This window comes from Schistocerca serialis, chromosome 6 (genome assembly GCF_023864345.2).
Source record: "Schistocerca serialis cubense isolate TAMUIC-IGC-003099 chromosome 6, iqSchSeri2.2, whole genome shotgun sequence".
Lineage (NCBI taxonomy): Eukaryota > Metazoa > Arthropoda > Insecta > Orthoptera > Acrididae > Schistocerca > Schistocerca serialis.
In genome coordinates this window covers 480,337,674-480,348,703 of record NC_064643.1, presented here as the reverse complement: position 1 = coordinate 480,348,703, position 11,030 = coordinate 480,337,674, and the positions used below count along the sequence as shown (strand labels likewise).

The 11,030-nt window shown below is 41.2% G+C and overlaps 1 non-coding gene across 1 annotated transcript; it reads right to left on the bottom strand.

Moving 5' to 3' along the window:
• Nucleotides 1–724: 724 nt before the first annotated feature.
• On the bottom strand, nt 725–799 carry Trnat-ugu (transfer RNA threonine (anticodon UGU)). Its single transcript has one exon. It is a non-coding gene; the product is annotated as a tRNA-Thr (tRNA).
• Between the last annotated feature and the right edge of the window lie 10,231 nt (nt 800–11,030).

Sequence of the window (11,030 nt, the reverse complement as noted above, 5' to 3'; positions counted from 1 at the left end):
ACCATTTGAACTCATGTCAGGCGATCTGGCTGGCTAACCATTTGCTCGAATGGTTCATAACGTTCTTCAAACCAGTCGCGAACAGGTGTAGCTCGGAGACATAGGCCATTGTCATCCACAAAAATTCCATCGTTGTTTGGGAACATGAAGCCCATGAATGGCTGCTAATGGTTTCTAGGCAGCTGAACATTACCATATCTAGTGAATGATCGGTTCAGTTAGACCAGAGGACTGAGTCGATTCCATGCAAACATAGCCCACACCATTACGGAAACACCACCGGCTTGCATTGTGTCTTGTTGACAACATTGAGTCCACAGCTTCGTGGGGTCTGCGCTCATTCTAACCCTACCAGCAGCTCTTACCAACTGAAATCAGGACTCATCTGACCAGACCACGGTTTACAAGTCGTCTATGGTCCAAGTGATATGGTCACGAGCTCAGGAGAGGCGCTGGAGGCGATGTAGTGCCGTTAGAAAACTCACTCGTGTCGGTCGTCTGCAGCCATAGTCCACTAACGCCAAATTTCCCCGCATTGTCCTAACAGATACCTTCGTCGTACATCTGACATTGATTTTGTTTGTCTGTTAGTACCAACAACACTACGCAAGCGCCGCTGCTCTCGTTCGTTAAGTGAAGTTACCTTTAAATCAATACAATGAAATGAATACCATTAGCTGCATACAGGCGTTGATATACGTCGACGGGGACAGTTGAAAATGTGTGCCCCGACCGGGACTCGAACCCGGGATCTCCTGCTTACATAGCAGACGCTCTATCCATCTGAGCCACCGAGGGCACAGACGATTGTGCTACTGCAGGGACTTATCTCTGTCACGCCTCCCGTGAGACCCACATTCCCAACTTATTGTCCCGAACTATATTCGTAGTGCCCCTGCCCATTACACTCACTCGCGGCTTTACCGATTCCCGTAAGAGTTCAGGCAATGTGTGTGTGCATCGCCGGCCATTTGACCATCTTCTGTGCGTATGCACACACTTGCCTGAACTCTTACGGGAATCGGTAAAGCCGCGAGTAACATACCGTTCTTGTAACCCAACATGCTCTACAATAAGTGTCGACATGTTGCCTTGGTGTGCTGGATCACCGGATCTGACAAATCCAGCATCATCGACAAACAGTAATTACCGTCCCTGTATTGACCGCCCAATTGCAACAGGCATGCTGCAACTCCATCCCACAAACTGACATCCGGGACCTGTACAACACAATGCATGCATCCCTGCACGGGTTGTTAATGTACCAGCGTATCACATATGCAATGGCTTTTCTCACGCTTGCCTTAACCTGTGATATTGCAATATAAATCGTTTAAATATGTTACCTAGACAAATGCATTCCCAAAATATCATTACTCTACGTTAACCATCTTTTGGAATTGTGATTTTTTCCCTCAGTGTATTTTCGTCGTAGTTATAAGGCTCCTGTTTTTTCTCATCGTTATATTCTAGGCTCTCAGAATTTTCTGCAGAACCTTCCTTCCCTTTTCTTCAAGTTCTTCTTGCTGTTCCTTTCGATTTGAAATAATACACACCAGAGAGCAGGTTCCTTCTGATTTTGTATCAGAATTATAGTGCTTGGTTTTTGGCCTTGTAGGATATCTCCCGTTTGTTTGTACCTGTTGTGAGTTACCTTGTAGGCAAGATCTAATTTTCTGTCTCTTCCTCTCACTGCCTCTTTATCCAGTCCATGGAAATGGATCTATTCTTCTTCGTGTTTGATTTCTCTGTCTTTTTAATCTTCGCTTGTTTTACCTCCAAGTATTTCTACCCCTGGGTCTGTGTACCACATATTCCGACTTTCGTACGAAAGTTTGAGACCTTTTTTACCAGAATTTCATGGGTCTCTGGTTAAAAGGGCAATATCGTCGGCAAGAGCTAGACACATGACCTCCAGGTTGATTCATTTTTTCCCGAGGTGTATTCCACTTGTTGTTTTTCAAGTCCAGAGCTCCTTCCCAGGTTTTAATTATTTTCTCCAGGACAATATTGAAGAGAACTGAGGATAATCTATCTCCTTGCCTGACCCCTGTCTCTATTTCAAAGGATGCAAAGATTACACGAAAAAAGCGCAACTTTTACGATGATATCTCTTAGGGTTTGTTTTATAATTTCCCTCGTTTTTTCTATCAGTTCCCAATTCTTCTAAAATCCTAAATACAATTTGTTTTTTGAAGTCGAAGAAAACTACTTCTACAGTTTTCAGGTTGCTTTTCAGGTTCAATATCGGTTCCTTTTTGGAATCGAGCTTTATAGGTAATCAAACTGTTCCTCAACTCTTCTCAGCAGGACTTTGGAGAGCACCTTATAATCAACTGAAAGTCAGGTGATCGCAGTGTAGCTGTTCGGATCCGTTCTTTTTTCTTTTAGTTGAGTGAATGTATGAGTGTGCATTTCCAGTATTACAGTAGCTTTTCAGTTTTCCATGTGACATCTATGATTTAATGTATTGATGATGAGATTAAAGAAACGCGAGGAATTGAAATTCGTGGTGTTCAACAGTATTTATTAACATCATTAACATCGCCGGGAAAAAATATCTTTTTCTTTTAAAAAAGGGAAGGAGATCCATTTGTATGCAAAAATCACTATTTCAGTTTCGAAAACAGCATATTGTAACAATAAGTGAACTCGTTTTTTTCAGTAAAATGTAACATAACTATAGGAATATACCAACCGAGAAAATGTTACCAGTATGTAATTCAATTACAACACTTCCCCAAACAATCAGTTTTCAAATGAAATTTTTAAATAATCTATTGCTATTTGATATGCGCCCAAGTTTCACACTACTGAAGCTACTTATACTTTCATAGTTCAGTTGTCTTAAAATATCATTTTCAATATGGAGCGAAGCCGATATAGTGAACCTGTCTCCCAACGTAGAAATTCTATCATGAGTAAGATGTACATTCTCGCTATTAGGAAGATACCTGTGACGTTTCTCGGGTCCTGGTTTGAATGAAATGAAATATATAAGAAGTCGATTTTTCAATAATTTTACAATAATTTATTTGAAACTGCGAAAATTCAGTTACTCATTCTTTTAAAAAAACTTTGCGGTTCCGTCAATTGAAATGGCACGCGTTTTAGCGGGTGCCATTCATCCGAATGACTGTGTATCCACCACAGTATGAAGAGAAAGAGTTTTTATTTTAAATATCTGATGTGTGGGCGTCTTTTCGAAGAGGTACCTAGCGCTTAAATGCGGTGCTTGGTAATATCAACATCGATGAAGACTGTGTGACCAAGCTCGGCCGATGATGAGCCATCACATGAAATGGCATCGATGAAGCAACTGTTTTGTTCACAAAACAAAGCTTTATCGATCAATCCGACTATCCCCGTATCTGGTATTAGAAGTCTTGATAAGGTATGTCTCGGAATGAGCGTCCAACTCACAGGAGTTTAGACTGGTGATGGGGCTATCATTTATGAGTAAAAGTGAACAAAATAGAGAGAGCATCAACGGAGGTTTAAGACAGGGATACAGTTTATCAACAGGACTTTACTGTATCTCCATAAACTGGATCTATTGAGGATGGATAAATGATCTGCCATTTTACTTGCAGATTACCAGGTAATTATTACCAATAGTGATAATAGTCTACAAAGAGCAGCAAAATATTGTCTACAATGAATCTGTGCTCCGTGCTACATGCTGGCACCTCAAAACTAAGGAAAAATGCCATTTTATGGGACATATAAAATTAGGTCCAAAATTTTCATAGATAGGAAAACAGCACAGCTAGTAACAAATTTTAAATTATTGGAACGCAAAATGTCATATAAAGACGACGATTTTCAACATGAGAGAGAAAAATTTAAATTAATGGGTGCTACTGTCGGACAAAAGATACAAAAGAAAGTAAGAAAATAGACGCTTCTGAATTTTACAAAACACTGCCCTTTCAGTTGTAATATATCGGAGCGAAATCTCGATAACATCAAACAGGGACACATTGAAAATCAACAGCGTGGGAATGAGATTACTCAGATTTGTAGGAGGACACGCAAGACAAGATCGAAAACGAAATGCAGGAAAAAGAACAGAATCAAGATTAATATCTCTAAGACAATAGAAGAACATAAAAGGAAAAAGAAACAGCACATCAATGCATTGAGAATGATAGAATACCAAAAAATATTGTAGAAATAAAAATCAACATGACAAACAATTACAGAAATACCCAAAACTGGATGAGGGGCTTGGACCAATATCTGTAAGTAGGGGAACAGGCGAAGATTAACACTTGGAGATGTTGGTGCTGAAGAATTTTATCGGCCGATCCGACGGAAAGTCATAAGAAGTTTTTGTCTCTCGTAAAGACAACGAAATGATCAAAAGCGATTCATGTTGTATATTAACTACGCGGTAGACAATTTATTAGTAACGTCAGATTTTCCACGATTGATGGAGTTACCTAATGTATAAAAATGTGTATTTCTTTCTTTGTTTGTCTTCTATGAGTTCCTATACCATTCGTCCGATTGCGATGAAAAGTTGGTGAGTTGCTGTGCTTACGCCCGTGAAGGTTTCTATGGGAGTAGGAACCATCTACCAATCGTAGTTTAGGTGAAAAGATAAGCAACGTCGGGAGCAATTTCAGCCATTTTTGCATATACATGACTCAATATTTGTACAGTTATTTGTAAAAATGACCGTGTGGCACTGTTAGCCGGGAGACCCCAGTCGGGGAAGTGCGGACGCCGGGCTGCAAGTCTTATTTCAGGAGACTTTCATTTTTGACTTGGACTCATTTGAAAGTCTGTCCTTTGAGTTGTTCAATGCATCAACCACATCGTATTTCACGGCCAAAGATCATGCCATACGGCTCAATACTACAGATAAAATTAACTTTCTCTCTAGAGTCGCATGGTGAATCAGACAGTTGCCAGTTCCTGAAATAAAAATCATTATTGACAGAATTACAACTTTCGTCAGATGTCAGATGGAACTGCAAGGCGAAATTCGCTGTAAATGCAGATGAAATATGTATACCAATTTTATAGTGTCTCTTAAGTTCCGATAACTGGCCTTTCAGTATATCACAAAAGCAGCCTCCATTTTCCGATATTTCACAATCTATCTCACCAAGTATTTTTCTGTGTCTCCTGCTGTTCTTCAGGTAAGCTTCCTACTCATATCAGTACTGAAGAGAAGAGTGTATCAGATATTAATAGCTGTAATGGTTATAATAGATACTGCAAAGCTCAAGGAGTCTTTCTCCATTCTCGTTCCTACTACCGAGCATTTGCTTTCGTGTAACTCTCTTCTGTTGTTACTATAGCGTTCCCGTCACCCACGATGATTAGATTTTCGTCTTCCTTTACATACTGAGTTCCCATTTAATTCCTTTGTATATTCCCTCTATCTCATCATATTCCGCTACCGAACGAGGTGGCTCAGTGATTAGCACATTGGACTCGTATTCGCAAGGACGGTGGTACAAACCAGCGTCTGGTCACCCAGAGTTGGGTTTTCCCTGATTTCCCTAAATTACCACAGGCAAATTTCTGGATTGTTCCTTTGAAAGGCCACAGCCGATTTCCTTCCCCATCCTTGACACAATCCGAGCTTGTGCTCCGTCATTAATGACCCCGATGTCGACGGGACGTTAAACCCAATCTTTCTTCCTTTCCTTCTTCATCTTCTGCTCATGATCAGGGCATGTATATACCTTATCTACATTTATCGTATGTTTGGGTGCGATCTGATCAGAATAATCTTGTTGCTGAACTGTTCCCAGTAAAACATTCTTTGACATTCTACCCTGTTCATAAAGAATCCTACGCTTGTAATGCCACTTTCAGCTGCTGCTGTTTTTCGTCTGACCAGATATATTTACTTAACTGAGTCATTCTAAATCTCGTTTCACCCTTTGTATTTCCCCTTCCAGATTTTCTAGCTTCCCTGCCACCTTGGGAATAGTGACTTTCCGCGGCTCGACTTGTAGTGTTACTCTTTCGGTGATTATTCAATATTTTTTTCGTGGTAACCTCTCCTTTGACAACTACTCTCGGAGATCCGAATGGGGAACAACAAAGAACTTCTACCGGTGGAGAGACACTCTCAATTGCCGTAAGATCTAAATTTCCTGTGGATACACGATGTGTGTCTTTGATGCTGTTGTTCCTGCTCCATCCTCCAGCAGTTCATCATTACTGGTTCTTCCTCCTTTAGCAGCGGTTTCCCACTCCAAGAACAAGACGGTGCCCTGAACCTTTATGAGCTTCTCCACCCCTTGGATAATACCGTTGAAAGAATTTGGGTGACTCCCTATACCGAATGGCTTCGGCAGCCATAGCTGACGAGTTTTATTTATAATGTCTGAGCAGTGTCTGGGATATTTGGATTAATAGTCAAAGACGTTACTCCTAAATCAGGGATTTTTCCTTTTGTTACTATTTTAACACTAAACAATATTTCAAATAATATTTCCGGTTTATAATTAAAAGTGTACTGTACCTTATTGTGATGTTATGAGTCCTCTAATAATCCGACCTTTTCTACGTTCTGACCATGCTCCGGTCCGGTAGTGGACGGATTAGCGACATTCCACTGTATCTTCTCAAACCTATGAAAATACCATACACTACAACAGGGATACAGAATAGCATCTGCTTTTTACAATTGAAGGTTACATGTCATACTGAAGAGACGTAGATAGTCTGATGCACATACTGAAAGATGCACGTTCTGATCAATCGCGACTTCTCATTCATAATTTGGATACTGGTCTTAAGGCAATATGTTCCGACATTGATAACAAGACTTTTTTTCTAGTTCCTTGGTGCAAGTTATCATTACAAACGAGACATACACAAATATGAGATAAATCCTGATCGGAATAGCCTATGCTTGTTTCCAGCGGGAATTTGTGATGCTTTTCATCACTGTCATATTATTAAGACTGCAACCCACCTATACCACATACTGTTATTTCCTGAGCAAGTGGGAAAGCGGTACTAGGGACAAATGCTATTCCCGGAAAAGTTAGACGAAGAGACAATCAATAACGCCTGGAATTAGAGCTTGGTTATTGAACCACTGATAAACCCAGACAAAGTTTTAATTCCGTCACTCCACATAAAAGTTGGAAAACATCAAATGTAAATAGCACTGCGTGCACCAACTTAGGTAGCCGCGCGGGGTAGCCGAGCGGTCTGAGGCCCGCCCCCCCCCCCCCCCCGCCCCCTCTCCCCCCGTCGGAGGTTCGAGTCCTCCCTCGGGGAGTGTGTTGTCCTTAGCGTAAGTTAGTTTGTTAGATTAAATAGTGTGTAAGCTTATGGACCGATGACCTCAGCTGTTTCGTCCCATAAGACCTTACGACAAATTTCAAAAAAATTACTAACTTAGGTCAAAAGTTCCCCAAGTGCAGTTCTGAAAAAGTAAAGACAGGTGTGGTTATTCTTCTATGCATCAGACAACTTGTTAGATACACTGAATTGTAATTAGTGCTGAAGAGCTTTTCTACACGAAGAAAACACTGAGTAGAAATATGTGTGTAATGAATGTAGCCAATATCAAACTGTGACAGTCACGTGACTTCGGTGTACCGCTGTTTGGTTACGCTTTATACAAAGGCCGAAACTTATATACTACATGCATTTTCTCCCTTTTTATGCAGGTGTTTATCTGTAAGTGCAATGGCGAATTACTATTTCTGCTACCAATGTAATGAGACATTTTTGAAATGAGGAATAGTTACTTTTCTTAGAATTTATCACTAATTATCGATTGTAGTAATCATATGAGCAAGAGGCGCTTTACACGTTGAAAAACATCGAGACACCCTCTAATGAAAGTGTAGTATCGTGGTCATAATTTTTGTGATTGTGTTAAGACAATAGGCGGATAAAACACTGATTGCTGCGTAGGTTTTGTAAAGGTTTTAAGTTTTCATAGACGGCAGGGAAGGATCCACATTTTCAGTAAGGTCGTTCAAAGGAAAAGTCGTCAACAGTGTGTACGTCACGAAATGCGTCCATAACGGTGTGTTAGAAAGACACGGTGGCATTTATCGGAAAGGACATTAGCGGGCGGCGAGTTGTGGGTGGGTTCACGGGCAAAGTGGCGACCAAATTACGCGCGCAGTGCCGTGCGTCCGCAGCCCGCCGCGCACACAGGGGGCAGGGTTTTTTTTCCCCGCGGCTACGGCCATCCGGCGCCGGTAGCAGCCGGCGTGATTACGGTGATGGCGGCGGCGTTAATTGGCCCGCGGTGATGGAGCCGAGTAATTAGGCGTTTTGTTGGCGGCCGGCTTCCTAATGACACAGCACGCTCTGGCGCGTCCACCTGCAGCCCGCAGGCTACTGCTCGGCGGAGCTGCAGGACTCGTTTTGCCGAGGAGTGGGGTTCACATACCGTTCCGAGGCTGAAAAAAATCCACTGTCGTCCGCGTGTGTTCCGGAAACTACTGTGCAAGCAAGTCGTATTATCGACATCAGGATCTAATCTGAGGCGTTACTCAGATTAGTAAATAAATCAGAGATTATCAACATGGCAACTTTAGTGTCTTGCTTACGCTTTTGATTAGGTGAAGCATTACTTCCTCATGCAAAAATTAAAAAAAAAAAAAAAAAAAAAGCCATCAGACAATTTGTACCTCAGGGTTCTATTTTGGGTCCCCTGCTATTTCTAACATGCTTCTGTGAAGTATGACTTTATCATGCAAAAATTAAAAAAAAGCCATCAGACAATTTGTATCTCAGGGTTCTATTTTGGGTCCTCTGCTATTCCTAACATACTTTAAAGATATTAACGCTAGCAATGTCAAAGATCCAAATTACTTCCTTTTTGCAGATGATAAAGTTTAGGAATAAGAAGTAGTACCAGTCTCCTTACTGAAAAGTCAACTAACAATGTAAGCGCATCGGATAAAAAATTTGTCGATCCCCAGGAGGCTTCACGCTGATACCATCTACCACCGCCTATGGCATTGATAATGGCCTCAATTCGGCTAGGAACAGACGCCACAAGTTTCTGTATCCAGCTGAGGCCATTCATTGATGATTAGATCCCAGGGATCTATCAAATTGTGAGGATATCTGTTGCTAAGCTGCACTCACTATTCCAGATAGGTAGTCCACGAGTGACTGATTTTCCGGCTGCTTGTGTCGAACCCTCTATGCGTGCAGCCCTGTGAAATCATCTGTTGTCATCCTGGAAGACACGAGTGTCCACGCGTACTCATCATGAATATGTATCACTTCCTCACTGAGAATGTTGAAATAAACTTCTTGTTTCACGTTTATGGCAACCTAAATCAGTGGAATCAAGTCATGATATGAAGAACACCCCAAAAACTTAATTTACATCACCGGCCTGAGGTGCGTACTGCGGCTTATTGGTCCCCTTGAAAAGAGGTAAAACTGCAAAATGCTTTTTTATTCCCGTCTCTGATCACAAATGAATTCTTTAGACGATGACCGGTGTCAGTCTGTAATACCATCTTCAGATCTAAAATATATGAATATATACATCTAGTGAGCAGTGTGTCTTTTAATATAAAACAGCAATATGTATCACAATAGACTGTTGTACACCAGGGAAATGTACAGATAAAATATGGTATAACGTACCTTTTTTACACCATGTCCTGAAGTGATACGGCCATAATGGAATCGTCAGAACATATAAATGTAATCAGCATACATCGTCACATAGAATTAAAATATGGTGTAGAATAGGCCAAATCGTCCACATAGTGATTATTGCCAACTAGCTACTGAGGTACAGTAGCATGCAGAAACCTGTTTTATCTGTAGTCATCATTTATGCAAAAACATAATCTGATAAAAGCACATTAGATAAAATGCATGTAGCAGACTTATTAAAATTGATGACTATCATAGAAGCCAATTGTGATACATTAAAAGATGAATGCAGTTACCCATGTAAAATTATTAAAAGAAAATATATGAAGAGTATAGGCCCAACCCTCTTTTTATGGTGAATTTACGGTCAACAATTAATATAGCGTGATACATTGCCTGTGGCAATATAAAATGTCTATATGACAGCTGAAAAAGAGACAGATCAATGAACAGCGCCCTCTGTTGGGTCGGCCGCTAGGACCTTATGTAGGCGCGCACGGATCGTAAGAACTTAACCAACAGAGGGTTTTACACACATCGTGACATGTCTCCCACTGAAAACTTTTAAACAACATATAAGCATTCAATAAATAAAATTATATAATTTGGCTATACATTCCATGAGTAGGTAGGAGATAATCAGTTACAAGATTAGAGCGACTACTGTACGAGAGACCGCAGAACGACCATCCAGTCTCCCAACATCTTACGTAAGGACTGCGATGAGAACTTAAGAGAACTCAGGGCTCAATTCCCCCACTGATTCAAATTTTATATTCTCTATCACTGAATCCATCTCATCAAATTTCGAACCCATAACCCCTCGAAATTTGATTCTATTTTCCAAAAATTATTACCCTATTTAGTTAAGATATTAGGTGGCTTCCTAATCCACACTTATATCCCCATTTCTGCCTCATACCTTCACGTTCTAGGACTGCGTGCGTCGCTCACTATCCCCTCTGACCCATAATCAGTTGGAAATTTTTTGATTTCATTGGCCATGACTGACGGCTCTAAACACAGATGCAATAGAGTAGCGGCTGTACTTAGATTTCTCGCTTGCTGTTATGGTGCGGTGTAGAGATACTGCAGGGTGGCGCCGAGATACTGCGACAGAGAAACTACAGCATGAGCAGGCGGTGGCGTGGACGTGGTTGCCGCGGATCAGCAGCAGCGAACAACACTCACTGCCTAATGGATGGATGCAACGTCTTTATGGCGGAACTGTTGGCCATAACTACATCCGTACCTGATCACACGAGTCTTTTCTGATCCCCACTAACTCCAAACACCTACAGACTATAGCCTACTGTTACTCCGGCATTCATTGGTAACGCACATTAAGTATCTCCCTTTAGACCTACATGACAACAGCAAGACGGTAGTATTCCTTTGCACCCATAGCC